The sequence below is a fragment of the Asparagus officinalis genome, chromosome 6, assembly GCF_001876935.1.
Source record: "Asparagus officinalis chromosome 6, Aspof.V1, whole genome shotgun sequence".
Lineage (NCBI taxonomy): Eukaryota > Viridiplantae > Streptophyta > Magnoliopsida > Asparagales > Asparagaceae > Asparagus > Asparagus officinalis.
In genome coordinates this window covers 16456438-16467602 of record NC_033799.1, presented here as the reverse complement: position 1 = coordinate 16467602, position 11165 = coordinate 16456438, and the positions used below count along the sequence as shown (strand labels likewise).

The 11165-nt window shown below is 38.6% G+C and overlaps 1 pseudogene; it reads left to right on the top strand.

The window, feature by feature from the left end:
* On the top strand, positions 856-10806 carry LOC109845805 (annotated as a pseudogene).

Below are 11165 nucleotides of genomic sequence, written 5' to 3'. Positions count from 1 at the left end.
GCGTATAAAATGAATCAAGGCGCTCGTTCCTCGCTCTCTTCGATTCCTTAAAAAAAAGACGGCTCCTTTTTCCCGCTCCACTAAACCCCGAACAAATTCCCCCCTTAAAAATCTAGGGTTAGGGTTTCGATCTTGTCTGCAACTCCATGGAAAAGCTCTTATCAACCCCACAAGCCCCGTTCGCTTTCTTGCCGCCCTTTTCCTCCTCTCCCTCTTTGTCTTCGATTAGTAGAAGATCATGCCAGCTAGGGTTTCGGATTCAGCCCACCCCTCCTCGACGATTCGAACCACTTAGGGTTTCGTTGAGCAGTTTAGAAGGAGTCATGACTACGAAGGTAAAGATCTCCATTCCCGATTTCCTGGCTGGGGAATTTTCACGAACACAAGCCCTGCCTTTTATTGACTGCATGTTTGTTTTTTGCTTTTTTATGATTATTTCATTGCTAAGTTTTCTTAAATCTCATGTACTATAATGTTGAAATGTTTCTCAAAAGTGGCATATTTTGAATTTTTGAATAAAGATAGGATTTTTTATAAGTTTACGGGAGGGAATATTTTGGGATAGAGCATAAAATTTTTAGTAAATAAAAAATATCATATGCCATAGGTCACTTTTTTTCTTCTTCTGAATTTGTAATGTAGGGCTTCCACTGTTGTATTTTGAATTTCAGGTTCTTAATTTTTTTTAAATAAATTAAGATGATCCTTTGGCAGTCCCTAATTTATGAATCTTCAATGATGATTAAGTTTGATCCGGGATGATCTAATTTTTTTGGTGATCCATTTTCTTCAATTTTTCTCATATTTGGACAACTGGTTGAATATGTTTTGGCTGTGTGAACTTTAATATTTTAGATGGAGCATCATCGTGAAGAGGAGGTTGTTGATCTTGAGTCTTTTAGCATTATAGATCTATCACCTTTAGATGGCCGATATTTGCAGAAAGTCAAGGATTTGCACCCATTCTTTAGTGAATATGGGTTAATCCGTTACCGTGTAATGGTCGAGGTAACTTTCATTAAATTCTCTTGTAAGAATACATATTTAATCAGTGCTTTTTTATTCAACACCAGTGCACAGTGTTAGTCTCACATTATGTTTTTTTTAAGAATAATGGTTTCATATTTAAATGTAGATTATACATTCATTTTTGTAGCGAATGATAAAGGAATGTTTCTGGTAAAGCACGAAGAAACTGTGGTTGTTGATTGGATATCCTTGTTCGTCTGGCTTACAAATCATTATATGTCTCAGGTATTTAGATAAAGGATTTAAAGCATTAGTTAGCTCAAAAGGTTTAAAGTTGTGCCTAAAATGTTCTGTGAACTGTTGGGATATTTATATTTGATATGCATATCTAACAATAGTACCCCTCTTCTAATAAATTTGCATATGATGTAGTATTAGCAGTTTCTGTATGAGTCCATCGAACATTGTTTATTTAGGTCATACTTATTAGTGTGCTTTCTTTTACAATCTGAGAAAACATCCAGCCTATGCTTTGATATAGGTATAGCAATCTTCATTAAAACTTGTCATAGTGTAGTCATATCTTGGGTAATGGAGAAAGAGGTAACTTACAAGTAAAAAAGGTTTACCTCTTTCTCCATTACCCATCATGATCTGACAAAGCTGGCCACTATAGTTATATTTTCATGTTGTCTACTTAGTGCAAAATGCTAATCTGAAGCGATTTTTTTAGGTATAATGGTTGCTAAAATTATCATAAATACCTGAAATCAAGGAGGTTCAAAGCTTTAGCGAGAATGGCAGGTCTTATTTAGAAAGTATAGTTAGTTGCTTTAGCAAAGCTGATGCTCTGGAAGTGAAAAAGATTGAAAAAGTAACTAACCACGATAATAAGGCAGTGGAATACTTCTTGAAACAGAAATGTCAATCCAATACTGAGATTGTTGAGGTGAGTTCTTAAAACAGAACTGTGATTTCAAAGATTTCATTTGATGCTTAATATTTGACATTAGATTCTACAAAATTGTTTTTTATGTACTGGAGTTTTTCCATTTTGCTTGTACATCAGAGGATATAAATAATTTAGCCCATGCATTGGCACTGAAGGAGGCGTTCAACACTGTCATATTTCCTGTGATGATTGAGTTGTTGATTGCAATATGCAAATTAGCGAAGGAAAATGCTCATATCTCCATGTTGTCTCGCACTCATGGACAGGTATTTTCAATTCTAGATGAGAGGCTACTCTTGTTATAACGGAATACTAACTTTTTATTGATTATATGTTATCTACAAAAACTTTAATGCTATATAAGCATAATTTAAAATCTTATATTTTCCTTTTATTTGTGTTTACACATAGAAGGACATAGTTTATTGTATATATTGATTTAACAAAAGAATCAGAAGCTATTAGACTAAGAAAATGAAGGAATGCTTCAAGGAAAAAGAAAAATTCTTTTTCATTTCCAAGAACTAATTTATTTAGCAATCCTAAGTTCTTAATGAAATTTATCCCAAATGGAGAAGGGATGCAACTGACAAGAGCACGTTTAGAGAAGGATTAGAGAAGTGGGAGTACTCAAAGAAAAACAAAGTACTCTTGGGTTTAAAAAGTTAAACTTAATCTAAGGTGCACAGGGTAATATTCCACTAAGAATTTTTTCATAATGTTCTGGTGGTGAATTTTTTTGGTTGAAATAACTCAAAGATTTCTGGCTGGTCATTTTGGTGAAATTTTTTTATACAAAAGTAAGCTTTTTTTGGGGGGTGGGGGCTTATATAGAAATAATTAAATAATGATTACATGCTAAAACTCAATAATTTTCTACATAGGGCTAATACATCATGTATAATTACTAGTTTGATAAATATTATACTGTCTATCTTCGTTCATATATGTTTGCAGGACATGTTCTACATTCCTTTCTTCATGAGTTTTTAGCTTGATGCTATGAAATAAATTGAATGGAACCTTTTCAATCTGAAGGTTAAAAATAATATAATCACGTCTTTGTTTATTATTTAGTCCTACATCAGAAAATGAGTGAGAAGTTGCTTAAATAGGTATGCCCAAGACTCAAGTGTAAGACGGCTAGTTAATTTTGTCAGTGGGTTGAGCCAAACGTGTTACACTTGGTGGGTCCCACGGCTTGTACTGCACCAATGGGCCCGACGGCCCGGGGCGTGACAAATTACATCATAGCAGTTGCGAGTCTGAAGTGTGGAGATAAGTGCTATGCGGGTCTAAGTACTATATTGCGTGAGTGTGGTGGGGGCCACCTCTAGAGTCCACATAACCTAGTGATACCGGGATGTGCCAATTGTCATGTCACGATGAGGACGTTGCTTTTTTATGGTGGGGTGTGTAGAAGATCCTACCAGAGATCGAAGCTTGCCTTCGATGGCAAAGTTGAGGAGGCAAGGAAGATCGCCTATAGAGGTCGATGGCGAAGTTGAGGAGGCGAGGAAAGTCGTATGTTCGAGATTGCAGGCGAAGTGTGTGGCGAGGTCGAGCTTGGGAGGCGAGCGGATCTCACCTGCTGTGTGGATCGAACTCGCCTGTAGCGGATCTCACTTGTTGATGTTGCCCTCAACCATGATATCACATGTAGCGGAGTGAACTTCACCTATGCATGGTTGGAGCCAGCTGGAGCGCATAGACCGACCGCCCTAGGGTTTCCCTATAAAAGGGAAACGTTATTCGTGAACGAAATAGTGAGCACGAGAGCATAGAGAGAAGAAGAGATTGGCGGCAGAAATTTCTTGAGCTTCCGTTCTCTATGCAGTTTAGGAAATTTCTGATTTTTATTCCCTTTTGTCCCTGTTCTCATTTACTGTTGAGAAGGGGTTGGTGAATATTAATTGGGGAAGTTATTGTAATAGAGAGAGTGTTTGAGCATTGATTTTAGATTAAAATCAATTGCTATTTGTTTGAGAGATCTCAAGTTTGAGATCCTCTCTCTTATTTGTAATTTCTTCTTATTAATAAGAAATTATTGTGCTGTTCCCGTGGACATAGGTAGATTTGCTGAACCACGTAAAATCTATTATCTTGCATTTGCGTTACTTGTTAGATTGTTGATAAGTATTCCAATTTTGTTTGTATTTGTGTGCCTTCGGTTCCGCTGCGCACAACAAGTGGTATCAGAGCTCCGGGTTTGACATGATGTTCAATTTGGAGAAGAAAGCTAGGGCTTTGATTCTCGTTTGAAGAGATTGGAGGTGAAACAAGTACATCGGGATCGTCTCTTTCAAAGGCGATACAAGGGTTGAGCATTAATAATACAAAAATTGATGCTCAAAAATTTGATGGCAAGATAAATTTCAATTTGTGGAGGTGTCAAGTGATGGATGCATTAGACGCCCAAAATTTAGAGGAGACCTTTGAGTTACAAGAGAAACCTGAAGACATGGAGGATAAGATTTGGAAGAAAATAAATAGTAGAGCGTGTGGGGTTATTCGATCATGTTTGACGCCGAATTTGATCTATGATGTGATGAACGAGACGTCGGCAAAACGGTTGTGGAAAACACTCAATAGGAAGTATCTTACGAAAAGCATTGAGAATCGGCTTCACTTGAAGAAGAGGTTTTACCAATTCAAGATGAAGAGGGGAGTTTCCATTAGAGAACATGTCAATAACTTCACAAAATTGCTATCAGATATGGCCAATATGGATATTATGGTAGAGGATGAAGATAAGGCGATGTTGTTGCTATGTTCATTGCCAGAGGATGATTTCAGTACATTTGTCCTTACGATGATTAATGGTAGAACCACTGTCCGCTATAAGGAGGTGACCTCAGCATTAATGAACTATGAGTTGAGGAAGAGAGATAGTGAACCCTCCGAGAAGGCATCAGGAGATGCATTGGTAGTGAGAGGCTGTAGTCCAAACCGCCATCTATTTAATCACTCCAATTCGAAGCAAGGAGGTAGCTATAAGAGTATTGGTAGGAATCAATGTCGCGTCTGTAAAGAAGAGGGATATTAGAAGATCGACTGCCCAAAGTTGAAGGACAGGGCCGGGAATAATAAAGGGAAAGTCGTACAGGCTTCAGAAGTGAATATTGCCAAAGCTAGTGGTGATAATTTAGATTTAGATTCATTGGGCTATTCATGCCCAGCATTATCGTCAGTTTGTTATGCCGAATCTACGGAGTGGATGTTGGCTTTAGGTGCTACATACCATATTTGCCCGAGGAGGGATTGGTTCTCTAACTTTGAGGAGTTAGAAAGAGGGGATGTCGTGCTCATGGGTAATGACCACATATGCCCTATCGGTGGTATTGGTATATTCCGGATCAGGCTGTGTGACGAGGTGACTAGGGAGTTGAAGGAAGTGAGATTCGTTCCTCAATTGACGAAGAATATCATTTCACTTGGAACTTTGGAGGCAGCTGGCTATAGGGTGATCTTGGAGAATGCAACTCTGAAGGTCACAAAGGGGTCCATGGTGGTGATGCGAGGTGTCAGGGAAAACAACCTTTACTACTTGAAGGGCAAGACAGTAACAGGGGGTATGGCAGCTTCAATTACCATAGAGAAAGATACTACCAGCTTATCGCATATGAGATTTGGACACACTGTTGATAAGTCCCTATAGGTATTGGCGAAACAGGGGCTATTGAAGGGTGCAAAGACCTGCAAGATGGAGCTATGTGAACATTGCATACTTAGGAAGAAGACAAAAGTGAAATTCGGCACCACAATTCACAGTACCCAAGGTATATTGGATTATGTTCATACTGATGTTTAGGGTCCTTCCAAGAACACATCTCTTGGTGGGGCAAATTATTTTGTCACTTTCATTGATGATTATTCCAGGAGAAATTGGGTATACCCCATGAAGCATAAACATGAGGTCCTGGATATATTTATGGAGTGGAAGAAGAAAGTGGAGCTGCAAACAGGTAGAAAGGTGAATGTACTCCATTCGAATAATGATGGTGAGTACAAGAGTGATCCATTTCTGTAGTTTTACCGGGATCATGACATTAGGCGACACTTCACAGTTCGTGAGACACCACAACAAAACGTGGTCGCTAAAAGGTTTTACCATACCTTGCTGGAGAAGGTACAATGTATGATGATACAGAGTGGATTGTCAAGATCCTTTTGGACCGAGGCGTTGGTTTATGCAAGCCATCTCGTGAATAGGTTGTCATGCACTGCGATACATGGAAAGACTCCTATGGAACGTTGGTCTGGTTTGGTAGCTAGTGACTATGAGTCACTTCGGATATTTGGGTGTCCTGCTTATTACCATGTGAGTGATGATAAATTGAATCTGAGGGCGAGGAAAGCAGTCTTTGTGGAATTTAGAGATAGAGTTAATGGCTTCAAGTTGTGGGATCCACAAGACAAGAAGATGATCATTAGCAGAGATGTCACGTTTGATGAGGCTCACATGATAGGGTCTTAGATTCCTCAGCAGGTAGAGGAAGGCCAGACTAGTGGGGTATCATAGTAGGTGGAGGAAGATGTGACTCCACAGACTTTAGATAGCACTGTATCTATCAAGACTCCTACAGAGGTGACACTAGGAGGATATGATATGATAAACAGGCAAGTGGAGGATATAGTGGATGTTGAGACACAGGAACAGGGTCATGTTCAGGAGTCCATTGCAGCTAATAGACTAAGAAAAAATATTCATCGCCCAGCTAGATATGATGATATCATGGTTGCATATGCTTTATCAGCAGAAGTCGTTGATGATTTTGTTCCTTCCTACATTCAGGAAAGCAGAGTCAAGCTCTGATTCGATTAGGTGGAGGGAAGCTATGGAGGAAGAGATGTAGTCTTTTCATAAGAATGACACTTGGGAACTTGTAAAGCTACCGAAGGATAAGAAGGCTATTGGATGCAAGTGGGTATATGCGAAGAAAGAAGAATCTTCTATTGGGACATTCGGTATAAAGCCAGATTGGTTGCCAAAGGGTATGCCCAGCTTGAGGGCATAGATTATAATTAGGTATTCTCACCTGTTGTAAAGCATTCGTCGATAAAAATACTATTGGCGTTGGTGGCACAGCTAGATTTGGATTTGGTCCAAATGGATGTTAAGACAGCCTTTCTACATGGAGATTTAGAAGAGGAGATCTACATGATACAACCTTTGGGGTTCAAAGCTGCAGGAAAGGAAGAATTAGTATGCAAGCTAAAGAAGTCTCTTTACGAATTGAAGCAATCGCCATAACAATGGTACAAGAGATTTGGCAACTTCATGATTGTCTGAGGATACACAAGAAGCCCATATAACCTGTGTGTTTACATGCACAAGCTACAGAATGGTGAGTATATTTATTTACTGTTATATGTTGACGATATGCTCATTACTTCCAGGAATACTTTAGCTATTAGAAAGTTGAAAAAGGAACTGTCATCCAAATTTGAGATGAAGGATCTTGGAGAAGCAAAGAGGATATTGGGTATGGAGATTGAGAGAGATAGGGTGAAGGGGAGGCTGAAGTTGGCACAGAGGAGTTACCTACAAAAGATGCTGAAGAAATTCAGTTATGATGGCAATGCCAAGGCGGTGAGTACTCCATTAGCTTTCCACTTTAAGCTATCAGCTAAGATGTCACCTATTTCAGTTGAGGACCGTGAATACATGTCCAAAGTTTCATATGCCAATACGGTAGGTAGCTTGATTTATGCGATGGTGTGTACAAGGCCAGATTTATCACAGGCTGTGAGCATGGTATCTAGGTACATGCATGACCCAGAGAAGGGTCATTGGGAGGCTGTGAAGTGGATTCTACGGTATATAAAAGGTACTATGGATGTTGGTTTGGTATTCGAGAAGAATGGGAAGAATGGGCAGGATTGTATTGGTTATGTGGATTCCGATTATGCGGGGGATCTTGACAAGCGCCGGTCTACTACTGGATATGTGCTTACACTAGCAAGAGCACCGGTGTGTTGGAGATGCACACTTCAGTCTACAATGGCTCTCTTCACTACGGAGGCAGAGTATATGGCATTGACTGAAGCTGTGAAGGAGGTTTTGTGGTTGCAGGGGTTATTAGATGACCTGGGGATTGTACAGGATACCATCAGGGTACATTGTGATTGCATGTCAGCTATCTATTTGGCCAAGAACCAGGTGTATCATGCTCGTACAAAGCACATTGATGTCTGATTCTATTTTGTTCGAGACGTATTGGATGATGGAGACGTCAGATTGGAGCTGATGCACACAAAGGACAATCCGGTAGATATGTTGACCAAAGTTTTCACTAGAGTGAAATTTGGTCATTGTTTGGAATTGTTAAGCATTCTTCGCTGTTGAGGGCCTTTGGAGGCCATGTGGTGAACTATGTGAAGGATTGATTCCTTGTACATTTTTGTTACACTAGTTGGGTCCCACAGCTTGTACCGCACCAATGGGTCCGTCAGGTCGGGGCGTGACATGGCCAATATTAGAAGCAGACATATACTAAGTTGACTGCTCAAAGCAGCTAAAATATCATATTGATAATTTTCATCGTTATACTACAGGAATAAATTATTTGCTTTTGTAATAGGTTTATGTGGTTTAGTTCTGATATCTTCTAACTCCCTTTGTAGCCTGCTTCACTCACTACTTTGGGAAAGGAGATGGCAAGTTTTGCTTTCAGACTAAGTGAAGTATGTAAGACCTTTACAGAAGTGCAAATATTGGGCAAGTGTGCTGGAGCTGTTGGAAACTACAATGCACATAAAGTTGCATATCCTGATATTGATTGGCCAACTGTTGTAGCTGAGTTTGTGACCTCTTTGGGGTTAGGTTTCAACCCTTACGTGACACAGGCATGTTTATTTACTTCTACTACTTTTCTCTTTGCAAGGTTTTACCTATCTGATTCATTTTAGCTTGATGGATTTTTTTTGCATAATTAAGTAGTGCATAGACGATTTTGATAAGGTTTTTTCTTTGTGGATGACTTGGATAGGTTTCATTAATGGGAGGAGTACTTTATTTACCTGTAACTTTTTGACACTGCTGCTTGTATTCATTGTTCTCTGCTTGAACTAGTTTACTAGTAAACAGTCCTCGTGAAGATTTAGGCAACTATACAAACTGTAAAAGTGTATAACTAATAGAGCCTCAGGATTTTCTTTAATATGAGTTTTGCAATCGACTTAGGTGACTGAAATGTAGGTTCTTTTGCCATTTCATGTTTCAAGAGTTTACAAAAGGTGATTCATATAGTATGTAGATACTATCATGTGCATGCTAGATAATAAGTAGATACACTTGCAGGTTATCCATCTATCTTGGAAATACAGTACATTTATAAATTAGCCTATTCTACAAGTAGGAGACAGTATAGCTTCACAAATTTCTTTTCTCCTTTACGATATCTTAATATATCATGTGGCAGACAAGTAGGAGACAGTATATTCTTAATATATCTTGTGTTAAAGGATATTCTTTTGTTGGAGATTGTCAATTTGAGTTAAAGGAGACGATATCTTGCGGATTATCTCAACCTGAGTTTTCCCTGCCTAATAAGGTTCGTCGAGGGACGCACAAACTGGACTATTTATTGCTGCTGAGAAGAATTGAGCATCGAAAACCACGAAAACATTGGTGATAACGTGATGGAGAAAGACAGCGATCCAAGAATTAATATTGGTAGATTCATTGAATGAGTACTCAACACAATCTAGCCCACAAAGTCTCTTTTTTCTGGTGATATCTATTTCATGGCTTCCAATTGCACAAGTTGGCTCATTTACCAAGTTATTGAGCGCATATGGAGAGAGGGTATTCAAGTAACCTCCGCCAGTAGACTTTTGGTGTGCTAATGTACAAACTTACAAAATCTTGTCACCTAGTCTTATGCCTGTCATGTGTTACTACTACCAGACAAACATGCTGGTATCTGAGGCCTCTAAGTGAACAAACCTCTATCTATTCAAGATGATATGCATACAAATATTCTAACTTTATGCTACTTTGATTGAAAATGTATGCACGCGAAACATCTGGAGTCATCGGCATGTGATGCATCACCAACTTCTTGTAGGTTTTTCAGCCACAAACACATACTATCACATAATCGATCACTGCTGTATGCTATCACATGATCAATCATTGCTGAAAACAATTAGGTAGGATTCAATGCTTCATTTTGGAATTAAATGGCACATAATCAACAGGCTTAGTCTAAGTGCCAGAACTGCATGTATTTCTGATATTGGGAATGACCCTAATTTCACTTTTCTTCAAAAGGTAACGAGTAACGGCGTTAGAAACTAAAAAACATAGAAGGTTGAGACTAACAATTTGGCCTACCTAGATATGAACAACCGCTAGCTGACAGTTACTGTCACTAACTCATTAGAGCCAAGGGGTCAGAGACTAACAAGGATTTTGGAAGGCAATAAAAGCAGCATGTATAAACTTCAGTTACATGTTTGTTTCTTATGACAATTCCTGACACAACTTAAATGGATCGCCGATTTATTTTCATAATTATGATAGTTCTTATGACAGAATGGAGCTATAATATTTCTTGTTTTGCTAATTAGTTTCAGAATTTTTTGTGTTAAAGGTGTTTGAAAGTAGAGAGTACGTATTCCATTTGTAAACTTCAGTTACATGTTTGTTTCTTAGTGTCATTTGTAGTTCTGTGCTCTCAGTTTTTTTGTTGGGACACTGCATTATAAACTGCAGTGTAGGTGTATTTAATTAGCTCATTTTATTGCTATGTATCTTATTTCTTTGGCTGGAGCAGGTTGCCATAACACCAGAGGTGACTTCAAGGGTGACTTCAAGGGCTGTTTGTAGGAAGATTATTTGTGAGCTTGTAAACATTTACAAGGGCTACCACACATGAAAGCTTATGGATATGTATTGCGGCCCTGATAGAGTGACTACAAAGCAACAAATGCAGGAGTTAGACAGAGTCGCAAAAACTCTACCAGGGAATATACTTCATCTGTGAAGAGGTTCACTAATCGTGCCGTTCTTTCACTTCAAGTTTTCTTTTTTTTCAACTTAGTTTAGTTTATTGTAAATCTTATAATGTGTCATTCTCTGAAATGGAAGACACTGAATATGGCAAACTGGAATATTTAAACAGGCCTTTGAGTGTTGACTTGGAAATGAAAATTGAATGTAATTATTTTGTAATGGGAGCAAATTCTTTGTTTATCATAATATGCAACTTGTTTGGAGTATAATTTCATGTTTGGT